This window comes from Sus scrofa, chromosome X, assembly GCF_054392235.1.
Source record: "Sus scrofa isolate SSC_HxYL_T2T_F1_AM1 chromosome X, Sscrofa_HxYL_maternal_Yorkshire_Landrace_v2.0, whole genome shotgun sequence".
NCBI lineage: Eukaryota > Metazoa > Chordata > Mammalia > Artiodactyla > Suidae > Sus > Sus scrofa.
The window spans coordinates 76,793,090-76,816,536 of record NC_139401.1 but is presented as its reverse complement, the minus strand read 5'-3'; positions in this window follow the sequence as shown (position 1 = coordinate 76,816,536).

The following is a 23,447-nucleotide window of genomic DNA, read 5'->3' as shown; positions in this document are numbered from 1 at the left end:
TAGTATATTTGCCTTTAAGAAAAGCTAAAGGGAGTTATTAACACTTAAAAAACACAATAAATAAATTAGAATTCAAAGCCATATAATGATCTCGGTTAAAGGTAACATAGATCATTGAAGAAATCAAATAGGAAACCTAAAGATACTTAGAGACAAATGACGATGAAGATACAAAAATCCAAAACCTATGGCATACAGCAAAAGGAGTTCTAAGAGGGAAATTTATAGAAAACCAATCTGATCTGAGGAAACAAGAAAAAGCTCAATAAAAAACCTAAGCTCACACCTAAAACAACTAGAGACAGAAAAAGCCCAAGTTTAGTAGAAGGAAGGAAATAATAAATATTAGAGCAGAAATAAATGAAATAGAGACAAATAAAACAATAGAGAGGATCAATGAAAACGAAAGTTGGTTCTTTGAATAGATCAACAAAATTGCTAAACCATAGGTCAGACTCATCACAAAGAAAGGGAGAGAGCACAAATTAATAAAATTATAAATTAAAAAATGGAAGTTACAACTGATAGCACATGAATGCAAAGACTCATGAGACTACCATGAGCAACTATATGCCAATAAAATTGGCAACCTAAAAGAAATGGACAGATTCTTACAAAGATACATGCTAGCAAGACTGAACCAGGAAGAAATTGAAAATATGAATAGATCAATCACAATTACTGAAATTGAAAATGTGACTAAAAAATTCCAATAAATATAAGTCCAGGACCAGATGGCTATGAAACATTCACAGAAGAGTTAATAATCATTATTTATGAAACTCTTCAAAAAAAATAGTAGAGGAAGGAACACTCTCAAGATCAATTTGTTAGGCCACCATCACCCTGAGACCAAAACCAGACAAAGATATCCCCAAAAAATAAAATTACAGGCTAATATCACTGATGAATATAGATACAAAAATCCTCAATAAAATATTAGCAAACCAAATACTAATATATATTAAAAGGATCATATATCATGATTAAGTGTGATTTATCCCAGGAATGCAAGGATTCTTCAATAGGCACAAATCAATCAGTGTGATACACCACATCAACAGACTGAAAAATAAGAAGCATATGATTATTTCAATAGATACAGAAAAATATTTTGACAAAATTCAATACGCATTTATGATAAAAAAAATTCTCTCCAGAAAGTGGGCATAAAGGGAAGCTACCTCAATATAATAAAAGCAATATATGACAAATGCACAGCTAACATCATTCTCAATGGTGAAAAACTGAAAATATTTCCACTAAGATCAGGAACATGACAAGGATGTCCACTTTCATCCCTGCTATTCAACAAAATTTTGGAAACTCTAGCAGTGAGAATAGGATAAGAAAAAGAAATAAAAGGAGTACAATTTGAAAAAGAATAAGTGAAACTATCTTTGTTTGCAGATATCATACTATACCTAGGAAATCCTAAAGACACTACCAGAAAAATGTAAGAATTCATCAATGAATTTGGCAAATTTGCAGGAATACAAAATTAATACACAGAAATCTCTTTCATTTCTGTATACTAACAATGAAAGATCAGAAAGAGAAATCCAAGAAACAGTCTCATCATCACATCTAAAAGAATAAAATACCTAGGAATAAAGCTACATAAAGAGACAAAATACCTGTAAGTGAAAGCATGACACTGATAAGAGAAATAAAAAATGACACAAAGAGATGGAAAGATATACCATGATCTTGGATTAGAAGAATCAATATTGTCAAAATGACTATACTACCCAAGTCAATCTATAGAGTCAATGCAATCCCTATCAAATTACCAAGGACATTCTTCAAAGAACTAGAACAGAATACCTTAAAGTTTGTATGGAAACAGAAAAAACACCAGATATCTAAAGCAATATTGAAAAATAAAAACAGAAATGGAGTATCAAGCTCTCTGACTTCAGAAAATACTACAAAGCTACAGTTATTAAAACATTGTACTGGCCCAAAAACAGAAAAATAGACCAATGGAACAGGATGGAAGGCCCAGAAATAAACCCAAGCACCTATGCCCAACTAATCTATGACAAATAAGGAAAGAATATACAATGGAAGAACGATAGTCTCTTTAATAAGTGGTGCTAAGAACACTGGACCACTGCCTGTCAAAGAATTAAATTAGGACACTCTCTAACACAATATACAAAAATAAACTTAAAATGGATTATAGACCTAAATGTAAGTCCAGATGCTCTAAAACTCCTAGAGGAAGACATAAGGAAAATGCTCTTTGACATAAATCACAGCAACATCTTGTTTGGCCAACCTTCAAAATAAGTTCAATCAAAACAAAAATAAAACAATGGGATGTAATTAAATAAAAAAGGTTTTATGCAGCAAAGTAAACCATTAAAAAATGAAAAGAAAACCCACAGAATGAGCAAAAATTATTGCAAAATGTTCAACAGACAGGGCCTAATGTCCAAAATATATAAACAACTAATACAACTCACAACAAAATGAATGAAACACAATTTAAAAATGGGCATAAGACCTAAGCAGACACTTCTCTGAAGAAGATATATGGAAGAAGATATATGGATGGCCAACAGATAAATGAAAAAATTCTCAACATCACTATTATTAAATAAATGCAAATCAAAACTCAGTGAGGTAACACCTTACATCAGTCAGAATGGCTATAATTAACAAGTCAACAAATAACAAATGCTGCAGAGGGTGTGCAAAAGGGTAACTGAGTTCACTGTTGGTGGGGATGTAAATTGGTACAACCACAAAAGAAAAAATATGGAGGTACCTCAGAAAACTAAATACAGAACTACCATATGATGCAGCTATCCCACTCCTGGGCATATATCTGTATAAACATTTAATTCAAAAATATAACTGCAGAGTAGAAGGATCAAGATAGCAGAGGAGCAGGACATGGTGCTCACCTCTCCCACAAACACATAAAAAAAACTATGTACGTGTAGAACGATTCACACAGAACATCTAGTGAGTGTTGGCAGAAGATATCAAACTTCCAAAAAGGGCAAGAAACCCCCACATAACTTGGTAGAACAAATGGAAATATATATATATATTTGTTGTTAAAGAGGAAATGAACCCACAACCTGGGAATCCACCTAACCAACAGGGAGATGAACTGAGATGGAGGAATCCCAAAGTTGTGGAGAAAAGCGCAGGAGTGAGAGCCACACAGACCATCTACACCACCACCTCCAGAAACCACAGCCTGAGATGTTCAGGCAGGGACTGGACACTAAGACTCAGGCTCCAAAGGTCAGTCCTAGGGGGAGGACTGGTGTTTACTGTGCGGAGACAGCCTGAGGGGCTAGGGAGTGGTGCACTATGGGATATGGTTCTGAGCCCCAGAGCTGATGGATTCTGGGAGGAGGTCTGCGACCACAGGAGAATCAAGGAGCCACTATTGGGGGGAGGTGAAAGGAGAAAGGGGTGACTGGCATAGGAATATCTTTCCCTGTGCATGTTTGGACTTGCACAGGGCAGAGCAGATCTGGTGCAGGCTACGATTGGCATGTTTCCACTTGCATGGGTTATAAGCAACAGGGTATCACTTATGCAGGCTATGGGTGGCCAGGCACCTCTTGTGTGGGCTAAGGGAAGTAGGGAGATAAACACTATGTGGTGACTCTTGTGTGATCTACAGGGAGTGAGGGAAAACCACAGAAGTCATCTCAGACACCAGAGGTTGGTGTGGCCCACTACCACCAGGAGTCTGTGAAAAGGAACCTCCTGTGGCCCCAGGAACCTCAGAGGTTGGCAAAGAAGAGGACACAGTAACTGAGCACCACCTGTGTTGCCCTTATTCCACTGGGAATGTACCCAAACTGCTTCTGCCACTGCCAAGAGCTCTAGGAACCACCTACACCTGCCTGATCATTGTAACTTGCCAGGGTCCTGGAACAAGAAGCAGCATGCGCTACTTTCCCATGGGTCCTTGCCACTGCCAAGGGCCCAGAAACCAGGCACTGGCTACTACCTGTGCCCATTGCCTTGATCTCCCTGGAATCAAACACACCACACTAGAAATAAAAAGCAATCTCTCACAAAACACCCTGGGGGTGATCATGCATATAAATAGCCCTTCAAGGCTACAGTAATTATTTTCCCTAAACTCACAGAACAAGAAAAATGTTAGCAAAGTGAAGAAGCTCAAGAACCATTCCCGGATAAAATAACAGGAGAATTATCCTGAAGGAGCAAATATGAAACAGACCTCTGCATTCTAACATATCAAGCACAAAAAGGATATAGTGAAAATACTGAAGGATTTAAGGGTGAATGTGAAGGAATTAAGAGGAAATATGATGAACAGTAAGGAAGGTTACTGTAGAAAGGAAATAGAAAATTCTCCAAAGAAGACATGCAGATGGCCAACAAACACATGAAAAAAATGTTCACCATCACTAATTATTAGAGAAATGCAAATCAAAACCATTATGAGGTACCACCTTACACCAGCAAGAATGGTTATCATCAAAAAGTCTACAAACAATAAATACTGGAGAGGATGTGGGGAAAAGGAAACCCTATTACACTGCTGGTGGGAATGTAAACTGGTGCAACCTCTGTGGAAAACAGTACGGAGATTCCTCAGAGAACTAAAAATAGAACTACCATTTTATCCAGCAATCCCACTCCAGGGCATCTATCCAGAGAAAAGCATGACTTGACACATGTACTCCAATGTACATTGCAGCACTATATACAATAGCCAAGACATGGAAACAACATAAATGTCCATCGACAGAGGAATGGATAAATGAGATGTGGTACATATACACAATGAAATATTGCTCAGCTATTAAAAGGAAGGAAATAATGGCATTTGCAGCAACGTGGAGGGACCTAGAAATTATGCTAAGTGAATACAGTCAGAGAGCAAGACACCAACATAATATGCTATCACTTCCATGTATAATCTAAGAAAAGGACACAATGAACTTCTTTGCAGAACAGATAGTGACTCACAGACTTTGAAAAAATTACGGTTTCCAAATGAGACAGGTTAGGATGTGGGGGGTGTGCTGGGGGTTTGGGATGGAAATGTTATAATTTGGTTGTGATGATCATTGTACAACTATAAATGTAATAAAATTCATTGAGTAATAAAAATATAAAGTTATACCGTAAGCTTAAAAAAAGAGGGATTCTTTAGTAACCAAGACTCATATTAAATCATATTAACTAGTTCATTAGTTTATTAAAACAACAGAAGTAGAAAAAATAAAGGAAATAGAAAATATAAGAAGGAGACAAGAAAATTAGAAAATTCATTTGTAGGGACACAAGCTGAATTAAAGTCACTGAAGGGCAGAATAGACAAAGCAGTGGAATGAATTGGTGACTTGGAAGATAGAATAATGCAACTCACCCAATCACAAAAGCAGGCAGAAAACCAAGTGAAAAAACATGAAAGATGAATGGATTAAGAGGTGATACATATACACAATGGAATGCTACTCAGCCATAAAAAGAACAAATTATTGCCATTGGCAACAACATGGATGGAACTACAGATTCTCATACTAAGTGAAGTAAGTCAGAAAGAGAAAGACAAATACCATATGATATCACTAATATCTGAAGTCTAATAAATGACACAAATGAGACTTTCTAAAGAAAAGAAAAGTCTCTTGGACATGGAGAATAGATTTCTGGTTGCCAAGGGGGAGGGAAATGGAGTGAACCTTTCTATAGAAAAGAAAAAAACTCATGGACTTGGAGAACAGACCTGTGGTTTCCAAGAGGGAGGGGGAGGGATTTTGATGGACTGGGAGTTTGGGATTAGTAGATGCAAACTATTGCATTTGGAGTGAATAAGCAATGAAATCCTGCTGTATAGAACAGGGATCTATATCTAGTCACTTGTGATGGAACATGATGGAAGATAATGTAAGAATGTGTATATATGTGTGTGTGTGTGTGTGTGTGTTTGTGTGTATAACTGAGTCACCCCTATGTTCATCATAGTACTATTCACAATAGCTAAGACATGGAAAAACCTATGTATTCATTGCCTGATGAATGGATTAAGGAGATATTTTACAAATATACAATGGAAAACAACTTACCAATAAAAAAGCATAAAATAATGCCATTTGCAGCAACATGGTTGCAACTAGAGAGTCTCATACTAAGTGAATTAAGTCAGAAAGTTAAAGACAAATACCATATAATATCATTTATATGTTAAATCTAAAATATGGCACAGATGATCCTATCTGAAAAAGAGAAACAAATCACAGATATGGAGAGCAGACTTGTGGTTGAGAGCAGGCACAGGGGAGGGGATGGGATGGATGGGAATTTTGGACTTGGTGGCTGCACATTTGGAATGGTGGGCAACGGGGTCCTACTATAAAACACAGGGAACTGTGTGTGATTGTGCCACTTTGCTTTACATCAAAAATTTAAGAAACATTATAAATCAACTATAATTTAAAAATCCAGCACTCCTGAAATAGTTCTATAGTTTCAATGCAATCCCTAATACAATTCCTATTTTTTAGCAGAAATACAAAGGACAATTCTCAAATTCATATGGAATTGCAAGGAACATTGAATAGCCACAATAATATTGGAAAATAAATACAAAGTTGAAGGACTCACACTTCCTTGATTTCAAAATAACTAATATCACTACAGTGTGGTATCTGTATAAGTAGAATCAGCACTCTGTATCTGTGGGTTCTGCATCTGTGGATTCAACTAACCATGAATCAAAAATATTTTTTTAATTCCAGAAACCTCCCAAAGCCAAGTTTGAATTTTCTGCATACCAGCAATTATTTACACAGCATTTACATTATATCTCCAAATATTTGCATAGCATTTACATTGTATTAGGTATTATAAGTTATCTAGAGATGTTTTAAAGTATGTAGGGGGATGTTTGTAGGTTACTTGCAAATACAGTTCTATTTTATATAAGGCCTTGTACATCTATAGATTTTTGTATATGTTAGGCATCCTAGAACTAATCCTAATCCCCAGGGTATACTGAGCAATGACTGTGTAAGTACAGAGACCAATGGAATAGAATTGGCCTTACATTGAGGTGATTAATCCATTTTGAGTTTATTTTTGTGTATGGTATTATAAAATGTTCTAATTTAATTCTTTAACATGTAGCTGTCCAGTTTTTTCATAAGCACTTATTAAAGAAACTTTCTTCCACTGCGTGTTCTTGCCTCCTTTGTCATAGATTAGTTGACTATATGTGCATGGGTTTATTTCTGGGCTTTCTATTTTGTTCCATTGTTCTATATTTCTGTTTTTGTGCCAGTACTATACTGTTTTGATTATAGTAACTTTGTAGTGTACGTAGATGGCGATTGCACAACATTGTGAATGTTACTAATTTCCCATTAAAATGGTCAATTTTGTTACATGAATTTCACATCATTTTGTTACATGAATTTCATTTGGGAGTGCGCCAGAATCTATTTTCTTTCTACGCTCATCAACTTTCAAATTTATATCACAAAGATATAATTCTTTGTAATTGATAATTAATTTTAATTTGTATTGCTTATTTTTTTCTTTTTTCTATTTTTATTATTTTGTTAGATATCAGAAAGAACAGTTTGCTGTCTGTTCTACCACTTCTGTATGGAAATTCTTAAAAATCATTTTGGAGAACAAATTGGGAAAATATAGGAAGAGCAAACTTTTTGCACAGTAATTGCACATCTAGAAATATATCCTAAGAAAATGTTATGTAATGAGTATACAGATAGCATTTATAGTATTTTTAAAAGTAGAAACCCAATAAGAGGGGAAATAGTTATGTAATATATATGTATATAAAAAGTATATATGTATATATATATAACATATTCCGTTACAATATACTTATGACTAGGCTTTAGTAAAATTAAGAAATACACATAGAAGAAAAGTCAAGGATATTACATGAATATTCAACATGATATTACCCACATGATATATTGATAGCAGAAGGGAAATACACAGAATTATTAACTCTTGTGGAGTAGCACTATAGTAAATTTTAACATAATTTTATACTCATGTATTTTCCATTGTTTTTTGCTATAAATGCATTTGCTTAGGTTACTTATCAGAGGGAAATTTAAAGCCAATAGTGAAAAGAAAATATAAGTGAACTTGATTTTGAGATTGGAATAAAATAAAAGATTTGCCAGAATAAGCATCAAAAAATTAGGCCTTATTTTAGTTGTTACATTCTTTGAATTTTTAAAGCATTTGTAAATGGCAGTTGTTAATTCTAGGGAAAATTGCAGTGCAGAAATAAGCTATTTGGTGGGTAGCTGAAATCCAAATTTTATATGTCATTATTATTAAGACTTAATTCATACACAGACACCTCCTTGCCTGAAAATGAATATAAATAATATGTATTCCTCCTTTTTGATATTTTGACCTATTGTCCTATTTTAATTACAAAGTTTCTATGCATTGAACCTTACTGAAGGTGCAAGTTTAAAAAAATATTGGTATTTCGAAAATCCAAAGTTGAGGTGATGCATGCTCAGGTGCTAATTTATTTACATCAATTAATTTCAGGCCTCTGATGTAAACCAATTAGTATTCAACAATTAATGGAGCCATTATCTGTCATATTAGCTTCTAGGAATGCTTGTCACTGCTACAGAATCAGGCTCCAAAACTTTGCTAATAAGAGTAGCAGAATTAATGGAGTGAAGAGCATAGATAATGACTGAATGTGGAATATAAAGTATAAAAAGAGGCTGATCATCTGTCCCCAAGAAGTAAAGCTATCAGACAGGCAGCTACCTTATTCTCCCAAAAATGAGTTTAGACACTGGTATTCACAAACAGCAAAGTATTTTTAGCCATCGAAAATTGTGTTATAGTAAATCATGTCCAGTCTTCTTTCTTGGTGGTTAGATGACATGGTATGCAGAGAGCAGTGAGTTAAGTGAGTTACATTCTATTAAAATTTCAAGTGGCCTTTCCTGCTGGCATAAAAGTCCTACAAAGGGAGGAATTGGGGTGGGTGTGATAAATATGCATCAATCAGAGAAAAGAGCAAGTGGTGCTCACGATAAATTGCAAATTACTCACTAGTGGTAATAGTAGTAATTTCAGAGGTAGACTAGTGGTAAAAATGTATTATAATTTAATTAATATAATTTGATTAATAATTTATTAATATATTAATTTATTTTAATCCATTTTGAGTTTATTCTTGTGTATGGTATTATAAAATGTTCTAATTTAATTCTTTAACATGTAGCTGTCCAGTTTTCTCATAAGCACTTATTGCAGAGACTTTCTTCCACTGCATGTTCTTGCCTCCTTTGTCATAGGTTAGTTGACTATATGTGTATAAAGTTTATCTTTAAGATATATTGTTTGTTGGTTAACATTGTCTAACCAGATTTCAGCCAGAATAGCATTTTAAAAATTGGAAGCTATTGGCAGCATTGAACTCAAGTTTTCTTAGCTAATGCAAATAAGGACATATGTTTTATTTTTAGAATACATCTCTAGAGATATTTAAAGTCCAAAATTATCTGGTGTGTTTGTGTATATAAAGCAACTTCCTGACCCAATCCTAGATTTAAACAGAATCACTAGGGTTGGGCACAGAAATCTCCAAATTAAACAGCTATAGTAGATTATTTTGACATAACTAAAATAAAAAATTAGTGTATGCTGATAAATTTCAAATTTACATTACTAGTAGGACATCTAGCTGGCAACTAATTTCCACCCTCAAGACAAATAGGACTTGAGGTAAAGGTATGAATCTTACTCTTATAAATTATAAATTACCCATGATATTTTTTCACAGAACTATAGCAAACAATCCAAAAATTTATATGGAACCATAGAAGACCCAGAATTACCAAAGCAAACCTGAGAAGAAAAAACAAAACAAAGTAGAAGGCATAACTCTCCCAAACTTCAGTCAATATTACAAAGCTACAGTAGTCAAGACAGTGTGGTACTGGTACCAAACCAGACATACAGACCAATGGAACATAACAGAGAACCAAGAAATAAACCTAGACACCTATGGTCAACTAATCTTTGACAAAGGATGCTAGAATATAAAATGTGAAAAAAGTCTCTTTAGCAAGCGTTATTGGGAAAACTGGAAAACTGCATGTAAAGCAATTAAACTAGAACACATACTCACACCATACACAAAAATAAACTCAAAATGGCTTAAAGACTTAAACATAAGACAAGACACCATAAAACTCCTAGAAGAGAACATAGGCAAAACATTCTCTGATATCAACCATACAAATATTTTCCTAGGTCATTCTCCCAAGGCAACAGAAATGAAGACAAAAATAAATCCACGGCACTTAATCAAAAGATTTTGCAGAGCAAAGGAAACCATTAAAAAACAAAAGCAACCAATGAGGGCTTAATCTCCAAAATATATAAACAACTCATACAACTTAACAACAACAAAACCCAAATAACCCAATTGAAAAATGGGCAAAAGACCTGAATAGACAGTTCTCCAAATAAGACATATAGATGGTCAACAGGCACATGAAAAAATGCTCAACATCACTATTTATTAGAGAAATGCAAATCAAAGCTAAATTGAGGTACCACCTAACACTGATCAGAATGGTTATCATTAATAAGTCTACATATAACAAATGCTGGAGAGGGTATGGAGAAAAGGGTATCTTCCTACACTTTATGTGTGAATGTAAACTTGCACAACCACTATGGAAAACACTATGGAGGGAGCTCAGAAAACTAAATATAAAACTACCATATGACCCAGGAATGCCACTCTTTGACATATATCCAGAAAATCTTTCATCAAAAAAAAAAATGCACCCCTATATTCTTTGCAGCACTATTCACAATAGCCAAGTTATGGAAACAACCTAAATGTCCATCGACAGATGAATGGATTATGAAGATGCAGTACATATGCATGATGCAATACTACTCAGGCATAAAAAAGAACAAAATAATGCCATTTTCAACAACATGGATTCACCTAGAGATTCTCATACTAAGTGAAGTAAGTCAGAAAGAGAAAGACAAATACCATATGATATTACTTATATGCAGAATCTAAAATAAGGCACAAATGAACCTTTTTATATAACAGAAACAGACTCATAGACATGGAGAATTCAGACTTGTGTTTGCCAAGGGGGAGGGAGAGGGATTCAGTTAGACTGGGAGTTTGGGGTTATTAAATGCAAGCAATTGCATTTGGAGTGGATGAGAAATGAGATCCTGCTGTATCGCACAGGGAACTATATCCAAACACTTGTGATAGAGCATGATGGAGGATAATGTGAGAAAAACAATGCATATGCTCTATCATAAGTGAAAAAGAATATATATGCATACAAATGTATGTATGTGTATAGATATGTGTGTATGTATGTATGTGCATATATATATAGATGACTGGGTCATTTTGCTATACAGTAGAAGTCGACAGAACATTGTAAATCAAATATAATAAAAAATTTAAAAATAAGTCAGAATCTATAGGGTTGGGTTCAGAAATTTCCAAATTAAGCAGGTTTATTAGATTATTTTGACATAAACTATAATATAAAAACTAGTACTTGCTGATAAATTCCAAATGTGCATTAGTAGTAGAATGTCTATCTGGTAATTCATTTCCACCCTCAAGACAAATACCATCTTAGGTATAGGTCTGAACCTGGCTGTTATAAACTAGGTCAGTTATTTTATTTTACAAACCAAGAATTAAGATCCAGTTAATTGTGTGACTTAATTTATTGGCAGAAAGTTTAAGACAAAAACTTGACTAGTTTTGTTCTAAATTCAACATTCTTTCCATCACAGTGATGAAAAGTGAATGAGAATGGAGTCTGAAAAATACTGTTTTCAAGTAAGGCAAAATAGTTTTGGGAGGACAGAATGATGCTGATTATCAGATTTACCAACTTTATTCAAAATTATTTTTGAAAAGTGTGTTGTAAATAAGGATTCATACAATTTTGAGATTTCCAGATTTTTCCTGACATAGTTTAGGGGTGAGATTGTAAATCAAAATAGTTTTAAAGATTTGAAATCAATGATGTTTGATATAGCAATTCACAGCTATAAATTTTTAATTGCCTATTTTTAAAGCATATTTTATTTTTATACTGTGGAGTTTATTTATAGTAGTCTCATTAAGGAACTTGTGAAAAAGTGACATAAACTAATCATACAGACATTTTAATAGTAACCAAACACTGACACGCCTTTTTCCTGTAATTATTTACTATGAAGAAAATGATTTATTAGTGTAAGTAATCTAATTGTAAGTTTTACCCTCTACCTCCTTGAAAATATCACATTGAAGACTTTTAATTAGCATTGAAACCAGAAGAGATCCAATAAATGAGACACCAAGTCCAGCTTTTTAGTCAACAGTGCCTAAAATTGGATGCTTCACTAAAAATCACATCTTACCCCAAACCCAGTGATTCTAACTGTGGAATACTATACTAAGGAAGAAAGTGTCTTTCTAACCTTACCTAGTGAGCAATGTATAAACTAAGTTGTAAAGATTTGATAGTCCCTGAAATTTTATCCTTGCTCTTGTGCTTGCAGGACCTATTCTAATTCACATGTCTCTAACCCCCTTTAAAAAACCTTGTTAAGGTTCAATAATATAGCAACAAATTTCATAGAGAAATTTCTCAGCACCACAAGTGATAGAACGCAGCTGTATTTATAAAGAAAAAATTAAATTAAAGCAGTTTTTAAGTATTTAAAAGAAATAAAAACAATTAATAAGAAATAAACTCTGACACCTATGGTCAATTAATCTTTGACAAGGGAGGCAGGAACATCAAATGGGAAAAGGAAAGTCTATTCAGCAAGCATTGCTGGGAAACCTGGACAGCTGCATGCAAAGCAATGAAACTAGAACACACCCTCACACCATGCACAAAAATAAACTCCAAATGGCTGAAAGTCTTAAATATATGACAGGACACCATCAAACTCCGAGAAGAAAACATAGGCAAAACACTCTCTGACATCAACATCATGAATATTTTCTCAGGTCAGTCTCCCAAAGCAATAGAAATTAGAGCAAAAATAAACCCATGGGACCTCATCAAACTGACAAGCTTTTGCACAGCAAAGGAAACCAAAAAGAAAACAAAAAGACAACTTACAGAATGGGAGAAAATAGTTTCAAATGATGCAACCGACAAGGGCTTAATCTCTAGAATATACAAGCAACTTATACAACTCAACAGCAAAAAAGCCAATCAATCAATGGAAAAATGGGCAAAAGACCTGAATAGACATTTCTCCAAGGAAGATATACAGATGGCCAACAAACACATGAAAAAATGCTCAACATCGCTGATTATAAGAGAAATGCAAATCAAAACTACCATGAGATACCACCTCACACCAGTCAGAATGGCCATCATTAATAAATCCACAAATAACAAGTGCTGGAGGGGCTGTGGAGAAAAGGGAACCCTCCTGCACTGCTGGTGGGAATGTCAACTGGTACAGCCACTATGGAGAACAGTTTGGAGATACCTTAGAAATCTATACATAGAACTTCCATATGACCCTGCAATCCCACTCTTGGGCATCTATCCAGACAAAGCTCTACTTAAAAGAGACACATGCACCCGCATGTTCATTGCAGCCCTATTCACAATAGCCAGGACATGGAAACAATCCAAATGTCCATCGACAGATGATTGGATTTGGAAGATTTGGTATATATACACAATGGAATACTACTCAGCCATAAAAAAGGATGACATAATGCCATTTGCAGCAACATGGATGGAACTAGAGACTCTCATACTGAGTGAAATGAGCCAGAAAGACAAAGACAAATACCATATGATATCACTTATAACTGGAATCGAATATCCAGCACAAATGAACATCTCCTCAGAAAAGAAAATCATGGACTTGGAGAAGAGACTTGTGGTTGCCTGATGGGAGGGGGAGGGAGTGGGAGGGATCGGGAGCTTGGGCTTATCAGACACAACCTAGAATAGATTTATAAGGAGATCCTGCTGAATAGCATTGAGAACTTTGTCTAGATACTCATGTCGCAACAGAAGAAAGGGTGGGGGAAAAAACTGTAACTGCAATGTATACATCTAAGGATGACCTGACCCCCTTGCTGTACAGAGGGAAAATAATAATAAAAAAAAAAGAAATAAAATGAGCTCTTTGACCACTTAGAAAAGAATGTGACTTTGCTTTTTATACAGAAAAATCTAGGCTTTAGGTTTGTTTTAATTAAAGAAGATTATTTAACATAAGCCTTTTGTTTGATAATAATAAATACAATGTTCAATTATTTTACCCATGTAAGCACAGTTTTAATTATGAAAGGAAATTATTGCTTAAATATTTGGAAAAAGTCTGATTTTAATATGTGTCTCCTAAATAATTCCTTACTCTTCACGTGGAAATGATCCATGACTGTTTCCATTTAATTACAAATTCTGGACAGTAATCTATCAAGGAATCTATGATAAAATGGATTTCATCTCTGATTATCCCTATTTAAGTATAAATTTAATAAATATATACTTACTCTAAATGTAGTATTCTAGTCCCTGTTTCCTCATAAAGCATTATGATAATTGCTGTTATATTGAGAAAACTACTTTCAGTGGATGTAGAATCTTAACATCTTTTAACAGAAAACAGATCCTAAACCTCTATGTCTGTCTCTCAATCTAGGGATATCTGCTACAGACTCTCTGCTAGAGATTTCTGGCCTATGCTTGTATACCTCTAGAGACTTCTAGTTCACCCAGTTCATTGAAACCTTTCAGGCAATCAAGTAATTATTAAGCATCCACTTTTGGAAGATGAAACTTCAATTAAAATAAAATCAGGAGTACAGAAAGTGGCAATCTCAAGCCCTGAAGTGATAGCAGATCCCAACAAGAAGAAAGTTTTCCTCTTCTATCCAGGCAAGAACTCAGATAATGAAAGAATGTCGCAACTCAGCCAACGAAAATCCACTATACTTCAAACTCTCAATTCTTCCAATGAACTCTTTGTTCAATATAGCCCTTCCAATTCCCTTTTCCCCTCTTTAAAATAATTTTCTTCTCCTTGCTGTGTAGGGACTTGCACATGGCTAACTATGTTTGCAGAACCCTAATTGCAATTCTTTCTTAGTTGTAAGTAAACCCATTTTTTTTCCTCAAGAAATAACTCAATGTCTATTTGTTTGGGGGGGGGGGGGAAGAGCACCAGTGAGTAAAAACATATCCAAATATAATCAGGAGTTGGACACGCATGCCATTTTCAGATAAAGATAAGTAGGATTAAGCTATTTCAGAATCAAACAATGTGTTTGTGAAGCTGTTTTAGAAGAATTAATTTAATCTGACTGAGAAAATCTGGGTTAGCATATTGAAGGAAATGAGATTGAAATGGGATGTTTGTAACAAGTAATGGATATATTTAAATTAAGTCAAGAATCAAGGGATGGTGACTGAATGTGAACTAAAATGGAGAGGTCATTAGAACAGAAGCAGCTCTAGGTCCTATCTAGCTACAGGCATCAATCAATAGAGATATCGCAGGTTCAGTTTCAGATCACAGCAATAAAGTGAATATTGCAATAAAGTCACATTAATTTTTGGTTTCCCAATGTATATAAAATGTATGTTCACACTATACTGTATTTTATTAAGTATGCAATAGCATTATTTCTTTAAAAAGTACATACCTTAATTAAAAATGTTTAATTGCTAAAAATGTTATCCATAATTTGAGCCTTTAGTGTGTCATTATCTTTTTACTGGTGCATACTATTGCCTAATTTTTGAGGTATGGTCACTGATCAGGGTGGTGGTAGATGAGGCTTGAGGTGGCTTATCTTAAAATAAGACAATGATAAAATCTCCTGCATAGATTTATTCTTTTTTTCATGGATGATTTCTCTGAGCATTTAATGCTGTTTGGTAGCATTTTACCCACAGTAGAACTTCTTTCAAAGTTGTAGTCAGGAGGCAGAGCAAGATGGCAGAGGAGTAAGAAGTCGCACTCATCTTCTCCTACAAACACATAAAAAAACACATCTACATGTAAAGTAACTCACACAGAACATCAAGCAAATGCTGGCAGAAGAACTTAAAACTCTAAAAGTGGCAAGAAACTCCTGACATAACTGATAGAACAAAAGAAAAAAGAGAGAGAGAGAGAGAGAGAAGGAATCAGGACAGGACTAGCATTCCTGAGAGGGAGCAGTAAAGGAGAAAAGAAACCCACCTCCTGGGAATCCACATAGCTGATGGAAAGTTCAGCAGAGGCAGAGGGACCTCAAAGTCACCAAGAAAAGTGCAGCAGCTGGTCTGAGAATGGCAAAGCAGAGTGAGAGCTGCACAGATCATCTGAACCACCAGCCCAGACAGCACAGCCTGAGATGCTCAGGCTCCAGAGGTCAGTCCTGGGGAAAGGACTGGGGTTGGCAATGTGGGGACAGCCAAAAGGGCTAAGGAGCAGTGCACAATGGGCAGGGGAGTGGTACCTAATGGGATGGGGAGTGGAACACCACAACAGAGGGAAGCAGGGAGAAGATCCAGACCCAAAGGGGAAGCAAGGAGCCATTGTTAGGGAGGGCAAAAGGAGGAAACTCCCTGCACTGGAGTGTGCATGTGCCCATGGTCTCTCAGAGGGCAGGGAGGCTCTGAAGTAGGCTATGGGTGGTGAGAAGCCTCTTTCTCATTTAGGGGAGACTGGGTTCTTCTCATGCAGGCTACTGGTGGCCAGGCACTTCTTGTGTGGGCTAAGGGCATCAGGGGGCTAAGTGTGATGTAATGCCTCTTGCACAATCTACAGGTGGCAGGCACAGACTGTGGTGGTCATCTTGGAGGCCAAAGGGAGAGGTAGTTTGCTACCACTGGGGGCCTGTGAGTGGGCTCCATCTATGACCCCAGTCACCTCAGAGGTTGGCATAAAAGGAAAAAAGAGGGAACTGCAACCAAGCACCATACTCTGTTGTTCTCACTCCCCTGGGAACACACCTGTCCTGCAGCTGCCACTGCCAAATGCTCTGGGCAGCTCCCATACACTTGGTCACTGTCCCTTCCCAAGACCCTACAACTAGGAGCAGCTGGTGGAACACATCCTAAGTGGGCTAAGTGGCACAGCATGCTTCTTACATGGTGTGCAGGTGGAGGGGAAAAACCACCAGAATAACCTCAGACTCCAGAGATGGGTGTGGTGCACTGTCACTGGGGATACCTGAATACAAATCACTTGCAGCCCCAACAACCACAGAAGGCACCACAGAGAAGGACATTGCTACAGAACACCACCTGTTATTGCTCTAGCTCCCCTGGGAGCACACCCACCCTGCTGCTGCCACTGCCAAACGTTCTGGGCAGTACCCAGATGCTTGATCACTGTCCCTTCCCAGGAACCTGCAACTAGGAGCAGCTTGTGCAGTACCTCCTGTGGAGGCTAAGCAGGACAAGGTGCTTCTTGCATGGTCTACAGGAGGTTGGGGCAAACTACTACAGTTATCTCTGGCTCAAGAGGTGGGCATGGCTTGCCACCACTTGGGGTTCATGAACAGACACAACTTGCAGCCTAATTCACCTCAGAGGAGGACACTGTGACTGAACACAACCTGTTGGTGATCGTGCACCCCCAGGAACATACCTGCCTTGCTGCTGCCACCGCCAAATGTTCTGGGCAGTACCCACATGCCTGATCTCTGTCACTTTCCAGTATCCTGAAACTATCAGCAACCTATACAGCACCTCCTATGTGGGCTAAGTGAGATGGATTGCTTCACACAAGGTCTACAGGTGATGGTGGAAAACCACCACAGTTATCACTGACTCCAGAGGCAGTCATAGCCCACTACCACTAGGAGTCCCTGAGCAGGAACCACCTGTGGTTCCAATCACCTCAGAGGATAGCACTGCAATTGAGCACTAGCTGTTGTTGCTCTCACTCCTCCGGGAACTCATGAGCCCTGCTGCTGCTACTGCCAAAAGCTCTGGTCACCTTGAAGATCTGCCTAGAGCTCATTAAAACTTCCCAAGGCCCTGCAACTAGGAGTAGCCTGTGCCACCTTCCTGCAGGTCCTTGCTGCAGCTGAGAGCCCAATGACCAGGCACTGACTGCTGGCCCTACCCATTGCCTCCTCCCTGAAAACACACTAAGCATCCTGGAGATAGCATCATGCTCACACGAAAGAAAGAGACAGCAAATATTCAAAATCCCACACCAAAAATAAATAGTAACCCCACCAAAAAAATACAAAGGGGTGCTCATGCTTAGAAGTAGCCTCACAAGACTACAATTTGGCTTCCTCAAACTCAGAGAAAAAGAAAAACACAAGCAAAATGAAGAAGCTCAGAAATGATTCCAAGTTAAAAACAGGAGAATTAACCTAAAACAGTAAACAATGAAACAGACCTCTGCAGTCTGACAGACATTGAGTTCAAAAGGGAGATAGTGAAAATACTGAAGGAATTAGGCTGAATATCAAGGAATTAAGAAAGGATATGAACAATAATGCAGATTACTTTAGAAAGGGGCTAGAAAATATAAGGAAGAGCCAAGAAAAACTAGAAAATTCATTTGCAGAGATACAAACTGAGATAAAGGCAATAAAGAGCAGAATGAATAATGCAGAAGATCAAATTAGTGATGTGGAAGAATAATGGAAATCACCCAATAAGGACAGCGGACAGAAAACCAAATAAAAAAACATGAAAGCAATATAAAAGACCTATGGGATAATATAAAGCAGGCCAATCTACACATAATAGTAATTCTAGAAGTAGAATAAAAGGAAAAGTGGATTGAAATTGTATTTGAAGAAATTATGGCTGTAAACTTTCCAAACCTAAAGGAAATTAATATCAAGATACAGGAACCACAGAGGGCCCCAAACAAGTTGAACTCAAACAGGCCCACACCAAGACATATTGTAATAAAAATGGCAAAAGTTAAAGAGAGGATTCTAAAGACAGCAAGAAAAAAGCACAGCATTAATTATAAGGGAATCCCGATAAGGCTACCAGCTGATTTCTCTGCAGAAACACTATAGGCCGGAAGGGCCATGGCAAAATATATTTAAAGTGCTGAAAGGAAAAAAAAAATTTGTAACCTATAATACTCTATCAGCAAGAATATCATTTAAAACAGAGGGGGAAATAAAGAATTCCCCCCCCCAAAAAAAAAAAAAACAAAAGCTAAAGGAGTACTGCAATACTTAACCCATTCTAAATGAAATACTGAAAGAGCGTCTCTAAAAATAAAAGTAAGAAGATTTAGGAAGGAGGAAACCACAATCCGAAAGCAATCACCTTAAATAAGCCAGCATATAGATGTAAACCAGAAGATGTTGAAAAAGACATAAAAGTCCTACAGTGTGGGGAAGGAAAGTAAGAAAATATGGAGTATGTTTTTAGTTTTAATGATGTGTTTGAGCCTATATGACTATCAAGCTAAAGCAAGCAAATATGGGAAGGGGTTAACATACATAAAAATAGGACAACCACAAATCAAAACTGAATATTACATTCACAAAAACTGAAAAGAAAAGAACTCAAGCAAAAAAATAAATGGAAACCATCCAAACCAAAAAAGAAGCAGAAAATAGAAACAAAGAATCAACTGGAAAACAAGGATTAAAATGGCAATAAATACATATTTATCAATAATCACCTTAAATGTCAATGGACTGAATGCTCCAATCAAAAGACATACACTGGCAGATTGGATAAAAAAGCAAAAACCTTCAATCAGCTGTATACAAGAAACTCACCTTAGGACAAAAGAAACATTTAGATTGAAAGTGAGGGAATGGGAAAAGATATTTTATGCCAATGAACAAGACGGGAAAGCAGGAGTTGCAATACTCATATCAGACAAAATAGACTTTAAAACAAAGGCCAGAAAGAAAGACAAAGTAGGACACTATTTAATGGTTAAAGGATCCATTCAAGAAGAGGATATTACAATCATCAATATATATGCCCTTAATAGAGGAGCACCCAGATACCTTCAACAAATACTAACAGACATCAAAGGAGAAATTGATGGGAATAAAATAACAGTAGGAGATTTTAACAACCCACTCACATCAATGAACAGATCCTCTAGACAGAAAATCCTTAAGGCAAAAGAGATCCTAAATTACACAATAGAAAATATAGAACTAATAGGCAATTTCAGGACATTACATAAAAAAATTACAATATACATTCTTCTCAAGTACACATGGAACATTCTCAAGGATAAATCACATACTGGGGGCGCAAAGATAACCTCAACAAATTTGAGCGTATAGAAATTATTTCAAGTATATTCTCTGACTACAATGGCATGAAACTAGAAATCAACCACAGGAAAAGAAATGAGAAAAAAACAGTATATGGAGACTAAAAAATATGATACTAAAAAACGAATTGACCAATGACGAAATTAAAAAGGAAAGTAAAAAAGACCTCAAGACAAATGATAATGAAGACAAAACCACTCCAAATTTATTGGATGCTGCAAAAGCAATGCTCAGAAGGAAATTCATAGCAATAAAGACCTTCCTCAAAAAGAAGAAATATATCAAATCGACAGCTTAACCCAACACCAAAATGAATTAGAAAAGGAAGAACAAACAAAACCTAAAGTCAGAAGAAGGGAGGAAATCATAAAATCAGAGAGGAAATCAATAAAAGAGAGATTAAAAAGACAATAGAAAGAGATCAATCAAACCAAGAGCTGGTTCTTTGAAAAGGTAAACAAAATTGACAAACCTCTGGATAGACTCCCCAAGAAGAGGAGAGAAAAAAACCCAAATAAACAAAATAAGAATTAAAAAACGAGAAGTCACAACAATATTACTGAAATACACAAAACCTTGAGAGAGTACTATGAGCAATTGAATGTCAATAAATTTGACAACCTAGAAGAAATGGACAACTTTCTAGAGATTTACAGCCTGCCAAAACTGAATCAAGAGGAAATAGATCAACTGAACTGACCTATCAACTAGAAATGATATTGAATATGTAATAAAAACACTCCCTACAAATGAATGTCCAGGACCAGGTGGCTTCACAGGCAAATTCTATCAAACATACAAAGAAGAACTTATACCCATCCTCCTTAAACTTTTTCAAAAGGTTAAAGAAGAGGGAACACTCCCAAAAACATTCTATGTTGTCACCATCACCCTAATGCCAAAACCAAAGATACAACCAAAACAGAAAACTACAGCCAATATATTTGATGAATAAAGACACAAAAATTCTCTACCAAATTTTAGCCATCCAAATCCAACAACATATAAAAAATATCATACACCATGACCAGGGGAGATTCATCCCAGGTGCACAAGGATGCAAATCAATCAATTTCATATACCACAATTAACAAAATTCAAAAACCACATCTCAATAGATGCAGAAAAGGCATTTGACAAAGTCCAACATTCATTCACGATAGAAACTCTTACTAAAATGGGTATAGAGGGAACATACTTTTCAAAATAAAAGTCATTCATGACAAACCCACTGCAAATGTAATACTCAATGGAGAAAAACTGAAAGCCTTCTCACTCAAATCTGGAACAAGACAAGGGTGCCCACTCTCACCTCTGTTATTCAACATAGTATTGGAAGTCCTAGCCACAGCAATCAGACAAACAAAAGAAAGAAATAGCATCCAAATACGAAGAGAAGAGGTAAAATTGTAACTGTATGCAGATGACATGATATTATATATAGAAAACCCCAAGGACGCAACTCAAAAATTACTTGAACTGATCAAAAAATTCAGCGAAGTAGGAGGATATGAGATTAACATTCAGAAATCAGTCACATTTCTATATACTAACAATGAAATATTAGAAAAGGAATACAAAAATACAATACCTTTTAACATTGCACCCCAAAAATCAAATACCTGGGAATAAACCTGACTAACGAGGTGAAAGATTTATATGGTGAGAACTATAAAAACTTTAATCAAGGAAATTAAAGAAGATACAAAGAAATGGAAATATATCCAATGCTCCTGAGTCAGAAAATTAATATTTTAAAAATGGCCATACTACCCAAAGCAATCTACAGATTCAATGATATCCCTATCAAATTACTCATGACATTTTTCACAGAACCAGAAGAAACAATCCAAAAATTTATATGGAACTGCAAAAGACCCAGAATTGCCAATGCCATTCTTAGGAACAAAAACCAAGCAGGAGGCATAACTCTCCCAGACTACACGCAATATTACAAAGCCATAGTCATCAAGACAGTGTGGTACTGGTACCAAAACACACATACAGTCCACTGGAACAGAATAGAAAACCCCAAAATAAACCCAGACACTGATGTTCAATTAATCTTTGACAAAGGAGGCAAGGATATAAAATGGGAAAAAGACAGTCTTTTCAGGCGGTATTCCTAGGAAACCTGGACAGCTGCACACAAATCAATGAAACTAGAACACGCCCTCACACCACGCACAAAAATAAACTCAAAGTGGCTGAAAGACTTAAATATATGACAAGAAACCATCCAACTCCTGGAAGAGAACATAGGCAAAACATTCTCTGACATCAACCTTACAAATTTTTTCTCAGTTCAGTCTCCCAAAGCAACAAAAATAATAGCAAAAATAAACCAATGGGACCTCATCAAACTGACAAGCTTTTGCACAGCAAAGAAAACCATTTAAAAAACCCAAAAAGACACCTTACAGAATGGGAAAAAGTAGTTTCAAATGATTCAACTGACAAGGGATTCATCTCTAAAATATACAAGCAACTTACACAACTCAACAGCAAAAAAGCCAACAGCCCAATGGAAAAATGGGCAAAAGTCCTGAATACATTTTTCCAAGGAAGATATACAGAAGACCAACAAGCACATGATAAAATGATCAACATCACTAATTATTAGAGAAATGCAAATCAAAACAATTATGAGACTCCACCTCACACCATTCAGAATGACCATCATTAATAAGTCCACAAATAGCAAATGATGGAGGGGGTATGGAGAAATGGGAAACCTCCTGCACTGTTAGTGGGAATGTAAGCTAGTTACAATCACTATGGAGAACAGTATGGTGCTACCTTAGAAAACTATACATAGAACTACCATATGACCTAGCAATTCCACTCTTGGGCATATATCCAGACAAAACTTTCCTTGAAAAATACACATGCACCTGCATGTTCATTGCAGCACTATTCACAATAGCCAAGAGCTGGAAACAACCCAAATGTCCATCAACAGATGATTGGATTAGGAAGATGTGGTATATATACACAATGGAATACTACTCAGCCATAAGAAAGAATGACTTAATGCCATTTGCAGCAACATGGATGGAACTAGAGACTCTCATCGTGAGTGAAGTAAGTCAGAAAGGGAAAGACAAATACCATGATATCACTTATATCTGGAATCTAATATATGGCACAAAGGAACCTTTCCACA